General features: G+C 43.3%; 1 protein-coding gene across 1 annotated transcript in view; it reads right to left on the bottom strand.

Moving 5' to 3' along the window:
• Positions 1-491: 491 nt before the first annotated feature.
• C5H4orf54 (chromosome 5 C4orf54 homolog) overlaps positions 492-24,341 on the bottom strand; it is a 29,358-nt gene continuing 5,508 nt past the window's right edge. The window contains 4 exon segments of the mRNA XM_073237253.1: positions 492-3,125; positions 8,710-9,434; positions 12,988-13,406; positions 17,620-18,328. The gene's annotated coding sequence lies outside the window, so the exon portion shown is untranslated.

Genomic DNA, 24,341 nt, shown 5'->3' with positions numbered 1-24,341 from the left:
CTTGTCCACACTCAGGTTCAGGAGTTTATCCTAGCCTTGTATGCACTGCTCTTCATGAACAACACCCATCCTGTTCCTGCAGCGTGCACCTCAAACACACTAATGTTCTGCTGTTTCAGTTCCTCTGTTCCCATCCCTCTCCTGCCTTTCTGCCCAAAGGAATCTTACCAAGCCCAGCTCCCATCACATTTCCTGCACACAGAAGCAGCTACCTACTAGCACACCTGCTCCTGGGCATGCTTATTACATACAGCACCCACTTGGGAATTAACCATACCAACTTGGGTGTCTGCCCTTCCCTATTGCCTCATGTCATTAAACATCACACTTGTTATGTAGATATCTTATTACCCCAAACAGAGTGTAAGCTTCTCCAGCTCAGACCATGCATATGGTCTGTCCCGTCCAGCGGGACTTAGTTATTCGTGGGGACGAGGGGGACCTGACCTGAAAGAAAATGGGGGCGAGAGAAGAGCGAAGGCAAGACAGTATTCTGATCAAGCCTTCAAATTTTATTGTAGGACGGGGGTAGATATACACCAGTGTTCAGGGGCAGAGTGGGCCATAGGATACTTGGAGGCAGGGGATTGGCTGCATAGCAGGGGTGGCGCAGCGAGTTACATTCTGATTGGTATATGACAATAGGGAAGGAGGGGGAGAAGAGTATCTCTTGGCGCGCGCGGGCTTCCTTGTTGGCGCGCGCGGGCTCGTAGCTAATCTCCAAGAAGTGAAGCAGGAACCTCATGAACTGTGGCCATCTTGTTGTCTTTGTGTGGCTCCCAACATCTCCTCTCTTTCTATTTATTTTAGAAAGGTGGGCCTTAATCGAGTGAGGGAATAGAGGCCTGGCTCCTCCAGCAGGGTAACATTCTGCAAATGCTCTCGGTATCTTTTAGGGAGGAGAGGCAGAGCTGAAAGCCAAATTGACCTTAATATATCAAGGCTTTATGTACATATGGATACCAACCTCTATGCAAGCCAGGCGTATTCTCAGGGAGGACCAGAGAGGTTCTAGGAAGAACCCTCCCTTGCGGTACTTTGTCTCGCACTCATCTCGATGCCCATACCCTCATAGTTAGGGGTATGTCTGGCTCTGGCTGACCAGCATATGGGCCACATTAAGTACGGTGCCAGAATCGATGGTACCATGGTTGAGACGCCTGTAAAGTTGAAAACCGGAGACCGGGAGCATTGGTTGGCTCGGTGTAAGACTCTTCATCACAGGCCGTAAGTCTGTGATAATGAACAGCAACCGCTGGCTTGACGAGCTGGTCAACTTGCTCTCGAATAAAAACTGTCAGTTTTCTTAAGGCCCAGGGGCCAAGAGACACTAAAAGGAAGAATCCTGCCAAGGGTCCAAGGATGGTGGGGATCAGAGTAGTTAACCAAGGGGTGGCAGAGGTCCAGTTTTTATACCAGGCCTCATCCTTTTCTCTTTGTTTTTGCCTGGCTTCTAGGTTTTTCTTAACTTTATCAATGCTATCTTGCACTAACCCTGTTTTGTCTTTATAGAAGCAACATTCTTCTTTAAGAGCAGCGCAGAGGCCTCCTTCTTTCAGGAAAAGGAGGTCTAACCCTCGGCGATTTTGGAGCACTACCTCAGAGAGAGAGACAACAGATTCTTTCAGGCTGTCTAAACCCTCTTGCAGATTTTGTATGTCTTTATCAATAGCTTGACTAAGAGCATAATATTGTTGTTTAGAAGTAATTATGGAGGCAATGCCTGTTCCAGCCCCAGCTGCTCCTAGTCCTAATAATACAGATAAGGTAATGGCGGTTACTGGCTCACGCTTAGTGCGAGTAGAGCCCGAGTAATATGGAAGGAGGTCTTCGGTGGGATGTATGAAAATCTTGGGCATGAGCATGACTAAAACACAATATTCATTGTTAGATATTAATAAGCGCGGGTTAACAGAGGGCGTTATGCCAAAGGAGCAAGCAAAATAAGTACCGTTGGGCGCGACAAGGAATTCATAGGACAGCGGGGGTGAGAAGGAGCTGTTACAAATGGGTACTAGCTGAGGGGGTAGACGCAAGAGGGGGCTATGTATACAGAGGCCTATTCCCGAAAGCTGCGTCAATGTGAGACCCGGAGAGGTCTCTGAAAAACGGGAGGGGTCTGACCAGCGAGTCTTGCTGGAGTCATTGGTAAGTATGAGGTCTGCTGAGGTGTTTACTAAAACTGCTATCCCTTCGTAAAACGGGGGAACGGGGGAGAAACATAACCAGCACTCGCTATATCCAGTGGAGTTAAGGGATTTTGCAGTCATATTAGCCAGGCCTTTAAGGATTTCGCCTGTGGAGGGTAAAACCGGGGGGAGCAAGGCCTGGAAAACAGTACTAGTAGACAGGGGAGAAGGGTTAGAAGGTCTTGGGTCTCTTGCCTTAGGGGCAATAGGGCCAAGGACAACGTGCTTGTTGGCGTTTGGAATAGATCGAATTAATTTGATTTTAAAAGTGAGCCCAGGGTCCTTTCCTGAAACATAAAGCCTTAGCCCCCATTCATGTCCCCTGAGCCATCCATCAATAGGGGCCCTTTTTCCCTTGTCAGTAAAGGTAATGGAGAGCGGTGTACATCGCCCTCTAGTGGATTGGGTGCTTTGACATTCTGGGGTAACAGTTGAGTTAGGCTTGGGATTCCAAGCCCTACTTACAGTTATATAATCCCAGGTGGAGCTAGGCTTCCAACTAGCATCTCCCGTAGTCTCACACCCCCAGGAGTCACAGAAATAGGAGTCTCTATATCCACATTTATAGTTAAGGGCTCGATCTCTATGAGCTCCCGGGCAGACATAAAATTCTGTTTCTCTGAGGTAGGTTCTCCTAGGGGTGTTGTTACACCCAGGAGAAGTGGTAGATTGTCCCTCAGGGTAGGTCTCAGGGGAGGTGGAAAAAGGAAAGTAAATGTCTGGGGTCCCCCAGGCCGTAGAAGCTCCAGCGGCCAAGTCACAGAGATCAGGGGCAAGAACAGGCCATGGGGGGGTACTTGCTAAGGTGGAAGAACTGAAAACGACGTCTCCTGCTTCATTGGTGACTGTCCAGGTGAAGTTGGAAATCTGATGGGTCCAAACGGGGCGAAAGGTCATGACGAGGGTCAATAGTGTACATATCTTCATTTTTGCCTCCTGAAAATAAACAGAAAGGGAAGGCTTCTCAGGGGTTAATATGCCCTGGACTGGAATTATTATTGTTTTTGCCTCTATTTGTGTCTAGGAGTTTAATGAGCCTATCTGGGAGCCATCGGGCATTTTGTGCCTTAGCATCATATATACAAGCATGTCCTTTCCCCCATATGAGCACAGGGTCAGGCCCGTGCCATGTGTTGGTCATCGGATCTCTCCACATAGCTTGTGCATAATTATCTGCCGTGGAGGGATGCCAAAGGCGATCAGCAGCGGTTTTACCCGCGGAGTCATAAGTAAGGAAATTGAGAACAAACAGTGCATGATTTAGGAGTGTCTTTGCATTACCTGTTCTCGGATAGAGTACTTCTCCCCCCGACTGAAGTTTGAATAACATGTTTTTAAGGGTTAAGTGGGCTCTTTCAACAATGCCTTGGCCTTGGGGATTATAGGGAATTCCTGTTACGTGCTTAATATCTAACTGCGCACAGAACTGTTTAAAGCTAGAGCTGGCGTATCCAGGCCCATTGTCAGTTTTTAAGATTTTAGGTTGTGGTAGATATGCCAGGCATGAGAGGACATGGGTAATAACATTTTTAGTTGCCTCTCCCGTTTGCAAGGATGCACATAGGAAACCACTACATGTGTCAATAGACACATGGATATATTTTAATTTACCAAAGGGAGGGTAATGAGTGACATCTATTTGCCATATCTCTCCTGGGACTAACCCCCGGGGGTTGATTCCGTTATGAGGCTCTGGGAGGAGAGTTAGACATCCTTGACATTGTCGAACTATTTGGCGGGCCTGTTCTCGGGTGATTGAAAATTTGAGTCTAAGAGTGTGAGCATTGAGATGATGTAGTTCATGAGCCCGTTGGGCTGCAGCCAAGGGTGAGTCTGGCGTGACAGAGGCTACTAATTGAGTCGCCAGATCAACCCTGTCATTGCCTTTGGCAAGCGGCCCTGGAAGGCCAGTGTGAGCGCGTATATGCCCGATGAAAAAAGGGGCATCGCGGCTTAAAATTAATTTTTGCAATTTTGCGAATAGGGGGGAAGCATTTGTAGAGGGACGTATGTAAGGCACTGTCTCTAATAGGGGAACAGAGGTTGCTACATAGGCACTATCAGTGTAAAGGTTAAAGGGGGCATCTATTAAAAGCTCAAAAACCTTGATTATTGCAGTTAGTTCAACAAGCTGTGCAGAAGAGAGGTCTGTCTGTATTCGAGTAACTTGCCCATTAATACTGAAAGCGGCTATGCCGGAGGAGGACCCATCAGAGAACACCATTACGGCCCCAGCAATTGGCGTGGTTTTAGTCCTTTTGGGAAAGACAACCGGGGTCTTTTGAAGGAACTGGACTAATCTGTCTGCAGGGTAATGATTGTCTATTGTCCCCTGGAAGGAGGTGCAGCTAATTGCCCAATCATCATCATGTTGAATAAGCCATTGTAATTGAGATGTATTGTATGGGAGGGTTATAACTTCAGGGTCTCTCCCAAACAACTTGAGAGCTGCCTCTCGGCCTAAACGTAAGAGGGCAGCAACTAATTGAGGATAGGTAGCTAAGACTCTAGGGGGGGAGGCTGGCAAATGAACCCAAAATAGTGGATGGTTCTGCCAAAGGACTCCTGTAGGGGAGAAGGGGGTAGGGAAAATGAGCAGCCACAAACTTAGATGTGGAGAGAAGTAGCTAATGGTCTGTTCAGAAATAGCCCGCTCTACAATGGTTAATGCCCTTTGTGCTTCTGATGAGAGCGAGCGGGGGGAGGAAGGATCAGGGTCTCCACGTAGGACATCAAACAAAGGCTTTAACTCTCCGGTGGTCAGCTTTAAATAAGGCCTGAGCCAGTTGATGTCTCCTAGCAGACGCTGAAAATCATTAAGAGTGTTTAAGGAGCTTCTCTTTAACTGAATTTTTTGAGTGAGGATTTTATTAGAAAATAATTCAAAGCCTAAAAATAGTTGGGGGGGGTGGACCTGGACCTTTTCTGGGGAAATTTGTAGTCCTCGATCTCGGAGGGCAGTGACTAGCTGTTGACTGGCCGCATAGAGCTGTTGCTGGTCAGGACCGGCAAGAAGAATATCGTCCATATAATGGATAATATACAAAGTGGGGAAGAGCAACCTAAAGGGGTCTATAGTCTGGGCTACAAACTTTTGGCAAAGAGTAGGGCTCTTGGCCATTCCTTGTGGGAGAACTCTCCACTGAAACCGGGGAGAAGGCCCTACACAATTGGTAATGGGTATACTAAAGGCAAAACGTTTGCAATCATCAGGATGCAAAGGTATGGAGAAAAAGCAATCTTTTAGATCAATTACTAATTTGACATACCCTTTAGGAATGGCTATTGGAGAGGGAATTCCCGGTTGTAATGCGCCCATAGGGACCATGGTCTTATTGACTGCCCTGAGGTCTTGTAGGAGCCTCCACTTGCCCGATTTCTTTTGAATTACAAAGATTGGGGTGTTCCAAGGGGATGTAGAAGGTTCAATATGTCCAGCAGCCAGCTGTTCCTGCACTAACTCTATGGCTGCATTTAGTTTTGTAGTGGTAAGGGGCCATTGATCGATCCAGACAGGAACATCACTTTTCCAAGTAATCTTGTCTGCCTGGAGTGCAGGAGGAGCAACGGCCCTTACGAAAAATGTTTTTCAAACCCTAAACCTGAGCGGTCTATCTTAGGCGTGGCCAGTATCGGGTTGGGATCTCTCTGTTTTAGTTTGCCCAACCCCTGACCAGGGAGGTAACCCTGTGAGAGCATCTGCTGTGTTACAACTTCATTAGGGCTACACATGATGACTTTCATTTGAGAAAGGATATCTCTTCCCCAAAGATTTACTGGCAACCCAGGAACTACGAAGGGTTGAATGAATCCGGTATTTCCTTCTTCATCTTCCCAGTTTAGTAACTGTGAGCTCTGTAAGGTGTTTCTTGACTGCCCAATTCCTTGTAGATGGGTCAAGGAAGCGTGTAAGGGCCAGCTGGAGGGCCATGAAGCCTGAGATATGACCGTAGAGTCGGCCCCCGAATCTAAAATTCCTTCAAATACTTTTCCTTGGATCTTAAGCTTAAGAGTGGGGCGTTCTTTAGTAATAGCTTGGATCCAATATAAGTCTGAAGAACCTGGGGTAGAGGAGCCTCGCTTCTTATGAATAGCAGGGTGAGATGTACTTAAAGGGAGGGGGAGTGCCTGCGCAAGGCGCTGACCTTTCATAATGCTGACAGGGCACTGGGGAGCACTAGCAAGAATTTTTATTTCTCCAGTATAGTCATTGTCAACTAAGGAAGGGTGGACAATAAGGCCGTTTATTGTGGTGGAAGCTCGCCCTAAAATTAGAAAATAAGTATCTTTGGGAGGTGGGCCATAAATTCCTGTGGAAATAATTGTAACTCCCTCTTCAGGCGTTAATATTGTTGAGGAGGAGGCACAGAGGTCAAGTCCTGCACTCCCGGGTGTGGCCCGATAGAGGGCGGGAGTGCTACAGCTAGGCTGTTCCCCGAGGCCGGCTGAAATGGAATTGGCTGGGGGGCCCGGGGCTGGCCCCTCAGCCCGTTTCCCTGAAAAGGGGGGGTGAAAGGATTTGTGGTACTATAAAAAGGATTTGTTGGATTGTTACTGCACTCTTTGGCCCAGTGCCGCCCCTTATGGCAGCGAGGGCAAATACCGGGGACTGACCCAACTCTAGGAGGAGGAGCTGAGGTAGGGCATTGGCGAGCGAAATGGCCTGGCTGTCCACATTTAAAGCAGTTACGCATAGGCGGTGCGCCCCTGGGGAAGGAAGGAGGATAAGAAGCCGGGGGAGTCTGAACAGCGGCACCTACAGCTAAAAGGGCTTGGACTTTGGATGTAAAAGGATCGACATCTCTACACATTCTCAGCATTTCATCAAGAGTTTTGTCTCGAGTCTTACCGCGGAGGACGGCTCGACATGCCGAATTGGCGTTTTCATAGGCTAGCTGTTTTACAATCTTATCATTGGCAGCCGCGGAACCAAGGGTCCTTTCGGCGGCCTCTAACAATCTGCTAACAAATTCGCTATAGTCTTCTTGCGAGCTTTGAGTGATCTTAGTTAGAGGAGTGTTAGCAGTCCCGGAAGCAGGGAGTGATATCCAAGCGCCCAAAGCGGCATCTTTCACTTGAGATAAAAGACCAAGGGGAAGGCGCTGCTGCCTGGTTTCAGAGATATATCTGCCCTGTCCCGCAAGCTTATCAAACGTCCAGGACGCTGTTGGGGAATGAGGGTCTTTTACATTGGCAGCAGCGATGGTCTGACAGCGGTCAGCAAAATCTGCCTTCCAAGTTAAAAACTGACCACGGGTAAGCACAGCCTGGACTATACGCAGCCATTCACCTGGGAGTAAATGTCCTCCTCGAGACAGCGAATCAAGAACAGAAAGGGTAAAAGGGGCATTGGGGCCATAAGCTTTAACGGCTGCGTTCAGCTCTTTTAAGCTTTTGAAATGGATTTTGTGAAATTCTCTAGGGCCATCGGCAGGTTCGGCCGGCTCTGGCTCAGCCTGCTCTTCCCCCTCACTTTCTAATTCCTGAGCAGCAGGGGCGTCTTCACCATCGCTTTCAAGATCGCCCTCTTCCGGGCTACGTGTTGTGGAGGTGGGGCCAGAGCGGGCGGAGGCCCGGGTAAGAACAGGAAAGAGCAGTTTTTTAGGTTTTGTGGCTGTAAGCGGTTTCTTAGAGAGGCTCCTTTGCGAAGATAATGAGGGACGAACTGGTTGGGAGACAACCAATTTTTGGAGATGGCAAGTTATTCTTTGTTCTACTATCTGTGCTATTAGGTCTTCAGTGCTGGTAGGGGGGCTAACAGGACCGGGAGCCGGAGGGGGTAGCGGAGGGGCCGACAGGGGCAAAAAGGCCGGGGCGCAAACATTGGGAGGCCGAATAGGGGGAGTGTAAGAAGGGGGGTTAAGCGACGGGGCGGCAAGGGGCCAATCTGGGTTGTGATACCTGGCCGCCTCGTCTTCTAGTTCGGCCGCGTCTCCCGGATCTAAAGGTTCGCTATTTTGGCTCTTAGTCACGACCGGAAAAACCTTTTGTGTATCGACAAAGTCCGAATCTCGAGGGAGAGGCGGATAAATGCAACATTTGGGAGGGGTATCATGGAGGGCACCGAGCAAAGATGGTGTCAGGCTAGGGGAGGGGGATTTAGCTGATTTTGGAGCAGGGGGATCACTCGAAAGAGACGATTTTGAGGCCGCCCGAGATAGGGGGCGGAGGCAATATTCTGCTACTGACAAGAGTTGACGTTTATCAGGGTCAGTATTTTCAACAATATCTCTGATAAGACTCCAATAGGAAAATACTGAAACAGGAACAGAGTCAGGGCCGTTTTTGATAAGATAATCATTTAAATCTCTACCTACTTTCTGCCATTTTTTAGGATGAATTTCGGGGCCATTAACAATAAACCACGGACAGACTTCATCAACAAAAATAAAAAACTTTACCAAGTCTTTCTTTTTAACTCGAACTCCTCTCTCCCTAAGCGAACTTTTTAGGTCTCTTATGAAGACCGCTTCTTTACTTAATCTAGTTCCCATTTTCTTATAAGGCGGCCGGTACTCACCAGGGACGACGACCTCCGTGAGCGGCGAAAGGCGTCTCCTATTGTTTCATCAAGAAGGGGTCTGGCCAGACGATATCTTACTCGGGGGTCCGCCTGCGAAGGATCCGCGCCTCTGGCCCCACGTTGGGCGCCACTTGTCCCGTCCAGCGGGACTTAGTTATTCGTGGGGACGAGGGGGACCCGACCTGAAAGAAAATGGGGGCGAGAGAAGAGCGAAGGCAAGACAGTATTCTGATCAAGCCTTCAAATTTTATTGTAGGACGGGGGTAGATATACACCAGTGTTCAGGGGCAGAGTGGGCCATAGGATACTTGGAGGCAGGGGATTGGCTGCATAGCAGGGGTGGCGCAGCGAGTTACATTCTGATTGGTATATGACAATAGGGAAGGAGGGGGAGAAGAGTATCTCTTGGCGCGCGCGGGCTTCCTTGTTGGCGCGCGCGGGCTCGTAGCTAATCTCCAAGAAGTGAAGCAGGAACCTCATGAACTGTGGCCATCTTGTTGTCTTTGTGTGGCTCCCAACAATGGTCCTTAGTACCCTCCCTGAAGTGCACAGTCATTGTTCAGCAACTGCTTAGCTATGGATGTCAGTGCGTTCTAACTTCCAGCTTGCTCAGACTGCTTTCAGGATGGCCAAGGGCCCATTTCAGGCAGACAGACTTCAGTTGGAGCCTCCATAGCAAAGCAATTTCCTCTCCCTTCATGGCCCAGGGCTCTTACACTTTCCTCGAAAGAAAAACAGAAAGGAGCAAAAAATATGGTTTAGATTGACTTTGTCAAAAAGGGAAGGTATGGAGAAAATGAAACTTCTACAGCCAGGATTCTCACCTGGCCCTGGTGGGCTTGCTCCCTACACACGTGTGGGCAATATGTTGTTATTGACTCTATATAAAGACCTCCACCCAGTGCTCTGGGCTGCGCTGCAGGAGAGCAGAGGCTGGAGTGGTGGCAGCACCGAGGACAGAGACTGGGACGGCTGTGAGGGCAGAGAGGCCCAGAGGCAGAAACCAGCTTGCTGCATGCAGACTGGCTTTGAGGTGGATGGGATTCTAGCACCTGACCTGCCGTCATTGGGAGAATAAAGTTGGGTATAAACCCTTTTCCCCCCAGGAACATTCCATTGTCATTTTCAGTTTCACTGAATTAAAAGTGAACTTGGCTGGGGCTGAAACCCATTGGCAAGACAGAAGGAAAGCAGTATTTCTTACGTACTATATTCTTTAAATGTTCATTAAAAAATCCTGAAACAGGAATTTATTTTCTCCACTAAAAAATCATTGTGGAAAGTGAGGATCAGAAAGGGACTGTCTCACTGGGGACTGGTATGCTAACATGATAGAGCAGGAGCAGAGTTTTCCGCTCAGCAGCATCAACCTTCTTGCTTTCCTCCAAGTGGCCAGCCTGTGGCTGCCGTGCACTGTGGTCCAGAGCAGTGGTTTTCAGAACTGTGTGCCTCAGAACCCTCTGGAGAATTAAATTGCTCCCCCTCTCCTCCTTTTCAGATCCAACTGGCCTGAGGTGCACTAAGGATTTGCACTGAAAACAGGTGACGTATCATAGGTGACATTTCTTAGGTGAAGCCCATGCTGTTGGGATGGGAGCCACACTTTGAGAGCCTTGCTCCAGAGAAAGAAACACTAAAATATGAAGTCTCTAAATGAGGTGTTTGCATGTTTGAGGGTGGAAGAGTTGGGATATGGGAGGTAGGGAGACATCTCAAAGTCCTGTGGGTCAAAAATTTTAAACATATTCATGTCCTTTTATTTAGTAATTGTCCTCAGAGGATGTTATCTCAAGGAAACAATCAGAGATGTTTGGGAAGATTTGTGTTCAAAGATGTTCATTGCAGCATTATTTTCATAGCTCCAAACTATAAAAACTAAATAGTAACAATATGAGATTTATTAACTACATGATACAGCCATATGATGAAATAAGATACAGCTGTTAAAAACCATTCCTCTAAGAATATTGGAGATAAGGATGTAGGTTTATAATTTTATGAGGCAGCAAAGTAGACTACAAAATAGCATGTAAAGTATCAGATACACTTACAAGTATTTCTTTTTAGAGACAGTTTGTGTAGTGGACCCCTTTGAGTGATAAAGCATTTTCCAAACTTTTAGAATATTTTAACATTTCTCTAAATTTCTTCCAAAGAGCAAGAACTATTTTTATAGATAGAAGATATCCCAGTTAATGGGTTTGAGTAATTGTAAGCAACCTGTGTAGCAGTGAATTTGAATTTTTCAGAAGCACAAATGCTGTAATGGAAAGTATATTACTGTAGAGAATATTTCTCGAGTTCTAACCACAGGCTAGGGGTGTACTATATATATTATCTCTTTATAATTCTCACATAATAGCATATATAATATATTAATGTTATTCTGCAATACTATAGTGTGAGTTTGTGAATATATATGCATATGTATATAATAAAACCTGTTCTTACCTCTATCCAGTAGCACTCAAGTCTTCAGAGACTACACTTAAGGAACAGTCTGTTGATCAGGTTATAGTTTCAAGGGGCAGAAAGAAATATTGACTTTTGCTATGTCTTTTGAGACAATCTTTTCACAGCACTTCTGCTGGGTAAATTTCCTGACAAAGGCCTTTGGCCCTGCTGCTTCTCCCTATGCTACCCACCCCCCGACCCCTATTGCCCTGTGGTAGCCCCCCCTGCCTCCTGCACAGCTGAACAGCCTCTGCACTTTCAGTCTCTTGCTGTTGCCCTGGATTTCCCGGTACTCTTCACTCCTAGTCCCCTTTGCTCCCTGCCTGCCGCATGCTGGGTCGCTGGCATGGATGTCTCCTCTGTGGCTGTTAGCCAGTTTCCTCTTTCAATCTCAATGCCTTTGACAAGGCTTAGACTGGACAGTTTCATCAGCGTATCAGGCATTCTCACCATATCTGAAGACTTTCTGAACTCCTAACCTCTGCATGAGTCAGAGCACCTGGCACATAGTAGGCAGTCATTGCTAAAGAACATTGATGCCCTCCACACTCTAAATACAACAGTGATTTTTGCCCTATGAGACTTTGACATAGGCCCAATACCCAAAAAAAGCATGCTCAGCAAACCTTGTGTAGACTTCTCTCATTCTGGATTTTTTCAGAATCTTGACTGAGCCTACACTAATCTCAGGACTGACTTTATAATTCCTTTTTAAAAATGTATCTGTTAAAAATATTCCTTAATGAGGATGGTGATTTTAAAACATATCCCCAAACATTCTTCTTGCTGGGAGGTGGGGTCTGTGTTCCTGCCCCTGAATCTGGGTTTTGTGTTTGCTTGTTGAGCAGAGTGCAGTGAAAGTGACCGTGTGTGAGCTGATGCCTTAAGGAACTGGCAGCAGCACCTGCTTCCTGCCTCCTGGGATACTCATTACTGGAACCAGGCCACCATGCTCTGAGGAAGCCCAAGCAGGCAGTGGAGAAGCCCAGATGAAGTGAAACTGAGGCCCCTGGCTGGCCCCAGCTGAACTCCCAGCTGACTACTAGCATCAGCTTTCGCATCATATGAGTGAGCTGTCTTGGAAGTAGATTATCCAGGCCCTTGTCAAGCTGCCATTTGAAGCAAAGCCTAACCTTCCATGACAACCCCTGCCCAAATTACAGTTGCATGAGTTAAACAGATAATTTTTGTAGCTTTTCAGCCACCCAGTTTTGGGGTGGAATCTTACTCAACAATACGTAAATAGGAACAATGGGCATGGTTGATTATGAAGATGAGGTCTTCTGGACATAGTGTAGTATGTCTGCATTAGTAAGGCTTCATTAGGTAGTTGATGTGCTCTATGTAAGAGAGAACAGGAAATTAGAGCATTCTGAGCTGGCAAGCTAAGGAGCAGAGGAAGCAGTAGACAAAGGGAAGGGGAGGGCTCTAGCAATAGAGAGAGTGGCTGAAGCACAAATGAACTCAGCAGCAGCCAGTGAAATTATCTAGTGCCAGAGATGGCACAAAGCTATTTGAGAACAAGGATGTCAATGGTTCAGATTTAAGGTAGTTGCCGATGCAGCTGGCTGCCATGTGTTGTTGGAGCACCTGCTAATCTCTATCCTGTATACTCTAAACCTTCAGGAAAATCCTGCCACACATACAGTCTTGAGTCTAGAATACTCAGGATCAGATGAAGTCTGCTGGAGTAGTACAATGCAAAGTAATGCAATGAACAGTGGAATCAAATTGGAGAATGGAATTTGAGAATTCACTGGAAATGACAGCTGGAAGCCAGAGGTGACTGAGGAAATTATAAGGGCCTGGAACTGTCCTTACCTTTCCTTGTTATCCTATTGCTCTCAACCCCTAGACATAAGTGAGCAATCCTCTAGAGCTCCCTCTCTGTGGAAGGTCACTTCAAGTCTTTCTGGGGCTTTAGTCTTAAGGTTTATAGTGACTTCAGTTGACTTGGGCCCCAGCCTTGATCCTCACTGTGCAGTAGGTCCAAAACTTGTGCCTCTGATGTTCAGGTTTGAAGGAGATAACCACAGTTACTCTCCTGGGCCTCAGTGTAGCCCGGCAGGGAACTTGCTGTCCGGGTTGCTCTTCGGTGTCAATGAGCCTCACACACCTTGGCAGGTGCTCCTCATAATGCTATGCAATGGTGCTGATGCTGCAGTTAGAGTCCTTCTGTTGGTCAGATGAAGTCTTCTGGGTACAGGGAAAGACCCATACCAGACTTCTGACCTCCAGAACTGTAAGATAATAAATCTGTGTTGTCTTAAGCCACCAAGACCACAGCAATAGGAAACAAATACAACCTGGATGTGAAACATTATTATAGAGTATTTTAGTTAAATAAGGGCTTTAATTTAGAACACAGAAGAAAATTAAAATGTCCAAAGTTTGTTTTTTGAGTTAAAAAAAGACAAACAATGCATGTTTTCTCTTTGCATTTACTTTTACTGGAAAAACAACAAAATATATATTTTTTCAAAACAGTCAAAATAAAAGACCATTACACAAGATTGCACAATCACTTACAAATGCTAGCAATCGAAGGTAAGTAGGCTAGTCTCACAGAATCCTTGTCTAAGTAGTTTTCTCCATATGCAACACCCTAATCACGTAACTCTCAGAGCTGTTGAGCTGGCTTCACAGTCCCTTTGGCCCAGCTCACTGAACTTTATATGGTATCATATCAGACCTCAGGTAGGAACTTTTCCACCAAGATTTCTATCTTGAGACCAGTTTAAAATTCCATGTTCTTTCCATTTATCACTGGCTTTTTCACAGTCAAGGCTATAATTCAGCATTATCCGGCATCTTTCTCCATTCACCACACAATTTACTCTCCTCTGTTTGGGACATAACTTCCTCAGTCTTCACATTCTTTACAACCATTACTGTCCTTACTGTACAATAATATGATTTAAATGTAAATATAGAAGCCTACATCTTCAGGGTGAGAAAAGGAAAGGACCACCCGCTAGAAATGGATACAGGTATGATAGATCATTTCAGGGAGCCCTGGAAAGGACTTTTTGCCAGTAACATTAGCTTGTAAAAAGCAATTATGAAACTTAAAAAAAGAAATCAAATGAGATGTATTGTGTGTGTGTTTTATTCTGCACCATTATGAATAGGAATAAATCTAATAACGTGCTCTAGTTGCAACATCAAACAAGAATGTTAACGGCTTACAAATACCACTGTGAATGTTTAGTTCTCTTCTGAGACATGGGGCATACAAATGAGTCTGACTTTCAGAATCCCCCCCTGGGCCTTGTAATCATACATGCCGCAGATGGACATACTTTTTTCCCCAGAGGACCAGAGTCTGAATTCTGATTAGATTCAAGCTCAGTGTATGATTTAGCAAATGCTACATGCTTTGTTATTGATTTTATGCACCTGTGAGGTCTACTTAGGACCCAGAAGTTAGTTAAGAATGTAGAAAGAGTCTCCTGGAAATATACATCATATCTGTATGTATATCTCCTTAGAAATTACATAAAAACCTAACATATTAATGAATTTGATTTTTATAAATAGTTTTCTAAAACAAACCTACACATATTTTTCCCTCAACAGTACTGATAAAATACAGGGCACCTTTTTCTTTCAAGTATTAGGGTAAAATAGCATACCCTGAGAATTTGGGGTGCAAACCTACACCTTGTAAACTGTAGAATGAAACTCCTTAAGCACCAGATAGGAAAATGTATACCATGATAGTTTTAAACACAGAGACTATTATTGAATGTGTTTTCTCATGCATATATATATATATATATATATATATATATTTATTTATCATGAGATTATAGTCAATCTACTTAAGAATCAGTACTGTCCTGCAGTCCAAAGTATTATTTCAGGTAGCATGAGCATTTAATTTGTAGCAAACACAGACTTTCATTTCTATGAAGTATGAAAATAATTAAAATGCATTAAATCTCCTTAAAAGGCAAGGATGATAAAATCATGTGTGAAACTAGGAAAAAAGAAATTTATATCACTAGATATTTCCTTTTATGTAAGGATAAATTTGAAATGTGTTATAACATTTGAGATTTATTATAAAGACAATTTGTAATTTGTTTTACCAAGTATAATTTGTTTTTAGCTTATTTACTTATTGATATAGAGAGAGCCATAAATGTACAGACATATAGAAACATACATAGACATACAGAAAGCCTATACTAACTGCATGTCTGGGCTTTATTTAATCCTGAGGGCAATTTTAGTGAGTGCTTTAAAGAAAATACATTCTGGTGAGTTAAATTTGCATACTGGTTACATGTGCATTCAGTCTTCCAGAAACAATTCAAACGGAGCATATTTCAACCTGACCAATTAACCAACAGGGAAAAAGAGGAAATGGATCCAGATTTCTATTCACAATGCCCTGTAGTTCCTCTGGAAAAATAGTCACACATGTGATCCTGAAAGGAAATGGCAAAAGCCAGACTCAGCAATTCTGATTAGATTCAAGCCTGAGCACTATTTAGGAAATGCTATATGCTTTTTCAATGGTTTTGTGTACATAAAACAGAAAAGGCTAATTCAGTAGCTAAAGGAACATTGTTAGGGTAAGAGTTTTATGGGTCAGAAGATTTCATAGACTCTTTTTTTATTTCACTTAACTTTGGTGGAAAAGGAAGGGCACAACCACTTCTTTCAAATACCAATGCAACTTAAATGATAAAATGATGAAAATGAGGATTTAGATTTACCTCATGTCTTTATAAGTGTTCCTCCCTATCACTTGAGGTAGTAAGTGGCCTAGCAGCTTTGGTTTGTATTTTTATGGTTTGATGAAATAGAGAACCATAGAATTATCAATAGATGTGTTATTCATAGAATGTTACTTTAAAGTTACATTTTTAACCACTTGGACATTTACTACATCCTTGACAGCTTCTCAGAGAATGTGGCCTATCTGATAGAACCAAGTGAAAAGTCCTCCTTTTATCTAGTTTCTGTTCTAGTTTACCTGAAAGTGAGAATTTAAGGCTCAGATCTGCTGGAGATAAATAATGACAAATCGCATATGAGGGCTCCAGGCCCTTGGTAGGTAAGAACTCTACTATGTTTTTTTTAGGGAAGGAGGTGCATCCCTTTTTGAAGACCTGGCAAGCAGTTGACTACTCAACATGACCACTGGGTTTTTCTAAAAATCACATGTGGTTTTAAAGCAGTCAACAACAACAATTCTGGTGCTCTCCATCCAAATCCTATACAAGTTTAACTAGATGTGTTCACATACTTGAGAACTCACAGTGCTGCTTTGAGTATTATAGGTTTGAGATCTTTGTAGCTGATTCTACTTTGTTGTTTCAGTATTAGGAGACCTCATACCCAGCCAGTCTCTATTGAAAATGAGGAAGCACAGGTGCTGCATAAGTTTCCCAGTGGTGGAAAATTAACTGAGTTCTGGGGTGAATCTGTTGATGTTCCTGGGTAAGACGACCTCTATGACAAAGACTACATGCCCTGGTGTGGTACAAAGGCATCTTTTCTATATACAGAGGCTGTTTTGTTCTCATGTTTCATGTCTCATTGAGGCTATCACTTCATTTCACAGCTCATCAACCCAATGACTGATTGAATTGTGACCAGAGCTGACTATTCCTGCCTCAAACTTCTCCCTTTAATCCAACAGAACTTCTTTGTAAAGATCCCTTTAAGGAAGGCCCTGTAAGTGAAATCCAACTGTTTTTCTTAAAGAGTCTAAAGATGGGAAGCATAACTATAAAGAAATATGATCACATAAATCACATGAAATCGGTCTCATAGTTTTATACTCACACCTTCAGTCATGAATAGCATAAAATTCTGTGGCTTTAAGAAGCAATTTTAAGCAGAAACCAAATACTGATGATCACTAAAATAAAAATAAGTCTTTTAAAGAAATTACCAGAATGCCTCATCTTTGAACAAATAAGTAAACAGAAGAGATTTTGTAAAGAAAGCCTGGAAGAACCTTCAAGTTACACTTTAAAGAATTAAGAATTTTTCCAATGTAACATTTGAATATATACCAACACACATTAATTACGACAAGCTAAATATTTATCTGTTCAATTAACTCTTCCAGATGCTCTGGGAATACTCGCTAAAACAGCCTTCAGAGCTGGGTCCCAAATGAGGCTCTACTGAATGGTGATGAAAGACTATGATTTGGATTCACGACATCTCTTAAAGCCGCAAGGAGAAGGGATGCAATCCCAGGTCCTGCTATTGGTATGGAGATTGCGGGAGAGCATCAGTCTCTGAATAATTTTTTACATTCTACTCTACTGCCCCAAACAGGTCATTCTTCAGATTTCAAACAATCTGTGAGAGACAGGGGTATGCAACTACAGAGGGAATCACTGAGGAAGACAAAAAAGAAAAACAAAAAAAACTATAAACTTATAACAAAGATTGGGTTTCTAGAGGGAAATAGATCTTTTTTACCTTTCTGAGAGTCAGCACTTCATTTTTAAGGCTAGGACCGGCTCTTCAGTATTGCAAACCATTCTATTTTTAAGGCAACAAATAGTCATGGCATTGTACAAATGGGAAAATTTAAACAAAGCACAGAAGTTAAAACCATTGTTTTCACAATCACATTTGAAATCATGCTAAACCCAATTAACAGAACATGTAGAACATAACCAAGAGAATAACTAAGCTTGGCTGGTATATGATTCAAACTGTAGACCAATCATATTTAAAATGCAAACTTGTTACAACTCTGCCAGTTAGTCTTCATATAGTCCAGTAACCTAGGAAGACATTGTGATCCAATTATTGATTTGTTGGCTTGGTTTACAACAGGGCCAATCCCATTCTGTTGTATGTTTTGGCTGAATTAAGAAAATAAGGGATTGTTTGCCTAGTCACCAGTGCAGGAGGGAAAGATGGAAAGCTTATAACCTGTATTAAAGTATAAAAAGTAATAGTTTCACAGGGGAAAAAATGCAACCATTCACTCAGCTTAGTAAAACTAAAATAACACAAACTGTCTTAACAGGGTTGTTCAGAAAAATAGAGAAACTTACACACGTGGTTTTAAGAAGGAAAAACTAAGAATAACACACATGGAGGAAGTTTTTCAGATGAATTCTTAGTGTTGTTGTAATACAACCTTCAGGTTAAAGAAGAGTTCATCTTTGTCTTCTTCCTATAAACAAACATAGGCAAAGAAATAATTGTCATCCCTAAGAGCAAGTCTCATTTTTAAAGAAGCAAGAAAAATGTTAAAATACATTTTACCTAACTATTAGGCTAATTTCAGTATTGATGGAGTTTACATTTTAAAATGTGTTTGGCAAATGTGTTTCTGAACTCACTGAAAGAAAAGTGCTGAAAATGGAACTTACTTTGAAACTTGCATTACGTCAATCAACTACTCAAAAATGATTTTAAAGTTGAATGTTTAGTTTTATTGAAGTCATCCAGAGCAGAGATAAAACAGTGTAATAGGTATATTCCTTAAGTATCATGCAGACATGATATTTAAACTAAATTGAAACATTTGATATTTGTCATGAGTTAATAATCTAGTTAAATGAGTAAACTTCAAACTGAGAATTTTTGTAAAGCAAATAATCACTACCTAAATTATGTGGAATTTCATATAGTGCATTTTGTTTAAAATGAAATCTACTGGTTAGAGTCCATAGCTTAGTTAAATCCATTCTAAAATAATCATTGCCATGTTCCCAAGCTTACTGAAAATTAGCCCTCTCTTTCTATTGCTCTCTCTCTGTTTTGTATAGCTACTCGAATTATGCCAAAAGAACAAATTATTTTTTAAACAGTTACTATTTGACATAATATTATGAAGACAGAAATAGAGTGGCCTACAGGTAGTATTTATTAGGGATTAGGAAGACTATCATGTGAAAAATAACCTCTGAGGAGTATCATATAACAGCTATCTGATTAAATTATATGCAATCAGAGGAACACAGCTGGGATATTTTAATCCTCCCATTTAGAAAGTGACCTGTGTTAAACAAATGTTTAGGGAAAAAGAAGTCTATAAGAATAATTATGGTTTCATACATGTATATTTCATGTTTGTTTAGTTTATTCTGTATTTTATATTGAGGAATGACCTTCAAGACGAAAGGGGCTGTTGTGGGTTTGGAGACTTCGCATCTGCTAAAGTTTTATACCTTAGGACATACAAAGCAGCAACAGGAAAAGAAACTATAATTACAAGAGAAGGAGAAGAAAATAGAAAGCTAAGAAGAGTAATTTCAACACAGATCTGATAAGGATCTGATAACGACTCAGGCTGCTTTCCCTGAGCAGAGTGAGAAGCAGGTGGAGGGAACAGTGTGTGCATGTTTGTGTGTGTGTGTGTGTGTGTGTGTGTGCATGTGTGCGCTGTGGGGAACAGGTGTTCAGGACTCTGAGAGTAGTCTGGGAAAGGGAGGTGAAATCTGTTTATACAATCTACTGGGATCATTTTTAGGGATCCACAGATACTGCCTTTTCATTCATTCACAGGATAGTGCTTCTTCTTACATTAACTTAACAGGAATTTTACTTGAAATCTGGAAAGTAATGAAGTTGCTCCAATTCCTGTTGAGGATAAAATAATAAAAATCACCAGTCTAGCCTATCAGAGGATCACAAATTGGTCAGTAAAGATAAGAGGTCGCTACAGTGTGTTGCCAGGCAGTTTCAGCCGGATGACTTCCCAGGCTGACAGGACCAGAGCACATGACAGCTCAGCAGGCTTTCCCTTGCTCCACAGGCCTGTGCCCAGACAGAGGAAAACCACCACATGCATCCTGCAAGCCATGCCTGGAGTTGTATAACATTCTGGAAGGCCTTGGGGGATACTAGAGTACGCTGACTCACAGCCAACTGGCCTCCCCTAGGGATCAGCCAGCTCAAAGGGGACTGCAGAGCTGGGGGCAGTGCCTCCAGTTTGGGGAAAATGCAGAGCGATCATGGATATAGGCCCTGACATGGCCTTGGGATGTGCAAGGAGGAGGGCTGATTTTCTGCCCTGGTGAGGGCCGCTGAAAGATGAAGGGGTTCTGAGACATTTATGAGGTTCTAATTTCCAGAAGGGATTAAACTCTTACTACACGCTGTGAACCGTTTGCTGTATCCTTTGTAATGGTTTTATAATTCAATCTTCACAATACTCCTGCATGGTATTCTGATTTTACAGTTGAACAAACAGGCCCAGAAAGGAAAGTCTCTTGTTCAGAATAAAAAGAGTGGTAGGATTTGAGCCAGGGCTGCCCGACTTGAAAGTTCACAAACTATACCACTCCCCTCCAACTCGCATGCCGGAACCTGCTGTGGCCCAGAGGGCTTCCCACTCTCATGTGGAAACCCCTCACACGCCCCTTCCCATGTACACACAGAGTTACCCCACCACTGGTTGCTGCAGCCCCTAGAAGTTCTGAAACTGGCTCAGTTTTCTCTTTGGGGCATAAAATGTTCTAATAATTAAGGACAGTTAATTTTTTTAATCAAAAGAAAAACACATATGGAGACTTAGTGTATACCGGATACAGCCAGATCCAGGGTCACTTTGTTACCTTATTCCCTTCCTTTTTTTCCTGGATAAAGGAAGAGGGACAGTCACAATAAGGAACTGGAAAGCAGAGAGTAAGAGAAGTAGGCAAACAAGGGGTCATCTATTGGAGGACAGGCAGCGGAACCCAAAGGGCCCAGATTTCTTTTGATCTGGGACAAGTTAGATTTTCATTTGTCAAGCAGGGATGAAAATAGTACCCACTCATTTTACAAATCAAATGGCATGATGATGTTAAATCTTGATATATAATAAGTGATTAATACACATTTCATTTTGTATTGATTTTATAGAGGGCAGAGAAGAAAATGGCAGTATAATTGTGGAGAAAGGCAGAAAATAATAAGCTAGAGGAAAGCTACAATCAAAAAAGAAAGAAAGTGAGAAAAGAAAAGGCAAAGAGATATTAGAAAGATACTAAAAGAAAGGAGCTTATATGTATAATAATTGGGAGAGGAAGCCACCACCAAGTTAGGGGAAAAAAAACTGATCTGGTTCGGGAATGTAATTATGGAATAAACTGGAAAAGGCAATGTGGGGCTCGCAGCCTGCAGCCCCGCCACCCGCCTCTGCACAAAGCGGGAAAGCATGTTCCGGTGAGGGGCTGGCTGGGAGCCCCGGCCCTGAAAGTACCCAGTGCGCAACAGAAATGAACTACAAAAAAAGAAGCAATAAAAACAAAAGCAAGGAGAAGGGAAGAAGCAAGGTGGGGTGTTAAACTAAATCACCTTGAAGGAATGGGAGAGGAGAAACCACAGTAAGGAACAAAATCGCCAAAAAAAACAAAAAAAAAGGCAAAGAACTGAAAGTGAATTCTAAACAAATGGCAAGGGGAGAAGGAAGAGCAAGTGAACTAGTGGGACAGACTCCTGGAAGGAGGACCACCGAGAGGAGTGGCCTGGGCGGAAATGCAACGGAGCGGCAGTAAGGAGGAGGCAGCTGGAAAAAGGACTTTGGTTCGGGGCATTTGGGTTCTGAGCCCCAATTCTGCCCCAAAGACACACTGGGACTTAAGAAGGGTCTCTTATGTTCTCTCAACCCCAATTTCCTCCTGAAATTTTAACACGTGGGAACAGGGTTTGAAGATCTAAGGTCCCCTGAAGGACCGTCTTAGAAAAGTAGCTCCGCCTACATCCAGGGCTCTACCAAGGAGCGCGGAGAATCCCCCACAGGCAGCGGCTGTGGCCCAGCAGCTACGAGCCAGCTCACAGGTCATGGCTCTCTCACTCCGGGGACCTCAAAATAAAACACTTCTTTTGAATCCCAAGTTGTCTTCTCTGTAAAATGTTCTGATTGGTTCAAATCACTTACGGACTTGCTGGTTGAAAGGGGCACACACAACTCTGTCCTACCTAAAGGACAATCTTTGAGATAAATCTGGCTTTCAGAGGAAATATGACTGAAACGAGCTTCTAAGGCTTCTCACACTGACCATCCAATGAGCATCAGTTGATGAATGAGTGTGTACAATATATTTTTTTGATGTATCTGAACAATGTTTACAAACCTTTTCACACAAGGGAAAGAACTACACATTTTTTTATGTATCTGACTTTGGAAAGTGGCCCAGAACTTTCAGGAAGGTGAGTTTTGAAGGATTTTAGTTGCTTACATGAGTTTGGAGAATTAGATTTTTGCCTATACATAAAAAACTAATCATTAATTCCTGACTAGTCTTAAATCACAAAGCCAGCTTTTGCCTTTCCATCTATGTTTAGGGCTGTGGACTAAAATAAAGGTTGTACTTTCAAAAAGGGAAAACTTAAAAAAATTGCTGTTCAAATCTTGAATACTAAAGACTCTGATTTATATTTATGTTGGATGGAAACAACTCCAAGCTTAATCTCTCCAGGTTCAGGCTACAGGAGAAAGGCCCAAGGCAGCTGCTGGGCAGCCCTGCAAGCATGCCTGGGGCCCTCCTCCTCTGTGGCCTGTCCTCCCTTCCCCTTGCCTCTGCACCTCCACAGCTCACACAAAGGCCTTGCAGGATTAGCTGCCCCAAAACAGCCTTAGGTAAACATACCACCTGTCCAGAAGATTAAAATGCTTTGTCTAGGGACTACCCTTTTCCTTCTGTAAAAGGAATTCTTGAATTCTGAGCCTCTGCCACATACATAATGAAATTTTTCTTTAGTTTTATATCAATCAAAGGTGCATTATTTATCTTTAATCCTCCCCCTTCCTTCTGTATTCATCATTGTCACATGTTGCCTGTTGCAAACCTTTGGAGAGGAAGAATTCAAATCATCTACTTCTAAATTGCAAGTAAAATGAGACTTTTTCCTGAGTTCTTAAAGACCCAGTGATTTCTGAACAGAGACCTACTGTTTTGTAGTTCAGTAAATGTAATGCTCAGCAACAATCCCTTGATTCAAAACAATTTTTTTTTACTGTTATGCCATCTGACATGCAGACCAATTTTGAGTAGATACTGACACACAAGTGTCCTGAGTGCTAGAGTTAGTGTGCCCAACAGTACACAGCTGGTGAGAAGCTGACCCTAACTTAATGATCCTACTTCCTAATGTAAGCCTCCTTCATTGCACAGAGAAATGAGAAAAACGGCTTATTTCTTCCATATAGGCAAAGGTTTCTCTCCCCTCCCTCTCCTTTTTTCGCTCAGTATGATCCTACCAAAAAGTGTAAGTCCTAGAAGCATTTATCTTGTCAACCCATCCTCATCTGAAGAGAAATGGAGAATGAGGAGGCATAGTTGTCCCCCTGGGGCTGACACCTTTGTGCTCCTATCTGAAGGCTGCCCCCTGTCTTCCATTTGACTGGAAGTGTCCTAGTTCAGACAAGTTAAACTTTTCCTATCAAGTTCCATGTACTGTATTCACAGCAAGGATTCCTGTCTGTGAGTTTAGATTAGCTTGATTAACTCAGGTGTTAGGACCCTAACTTTATCTGATTTCCTTTAGAGGTGGGCAAGTGGAAGATGATTCTTTTCTGAAGGGAGAGGATGTAGATAAGAAAACGAGTGCCTTGCAGTGCTTAGCAGCAGAGCGTGGAGCCTAGTGGATCCAGTCTGAACACACTGGATCAAACGCAGCAGCCGCATCCTACGGGGCTTCTTGTAGAGCTAAAGAGAATGCCTGCGTGCATGTGTGTGTGTGTGAATACATTAAAGACCATGGACTTGCCCTAAGGAAAAATATTCTGATCTTTTGAAAACAGAAAAGCCAGAATTAAAAAAAAATACAGTCCCTTTGTATAAGAAATTCCAAAAGGCAGAGAAGATGGTGGACAGACAGAAGACTTCCTGCAGATTTTAGAAAACCTTCTAACAAGAAAATGTCAGTCTTTGACTCTACTTACTTCTGAGAAGCAACCAAGTTAAGAGGGTCCCCAGTGATATCTGAGGATGTTTGTGACTTCTGTCACTGGGGCTGCTATGAATACAGTGAGCCTCCTTCCAGGAAATCCAGACTGGGTTTTCATTCCTTTCTCCAGCCTACTTTTACCAAAGGCTATCCTGACAGAATTAAGGCTCACATCCCTCCTACTCCCTGGTGGGAGAAACACTCAGGCAATTTGAAAAGGTCAAAGGAGAAAGGCTGGCCTTGAGGGGACTGAAGAGAGGGAAGAGGAGGAAACTTGGTTAGAAAATGAGCTCCTTAATAAATTA

Source organism: Manis javanica, chromosome 5 (assembly GCF_040802235.1).
Source record: "Manis javanica isolate MJ-LG chromosome 5, MJ_LKY, whole genome shotgun sequence".
Taxonomy (NCBI): domain Eukaryota; kingdom Metazoa; phylum Chordata; class Mammalia; order Pholidota; family Manidae; genus Manis; species Manis javanica.
Note: the sequence above shows the minus strand (reverse complement) of the source record. Positions and strands in the feature narration are given on the sequence as shown.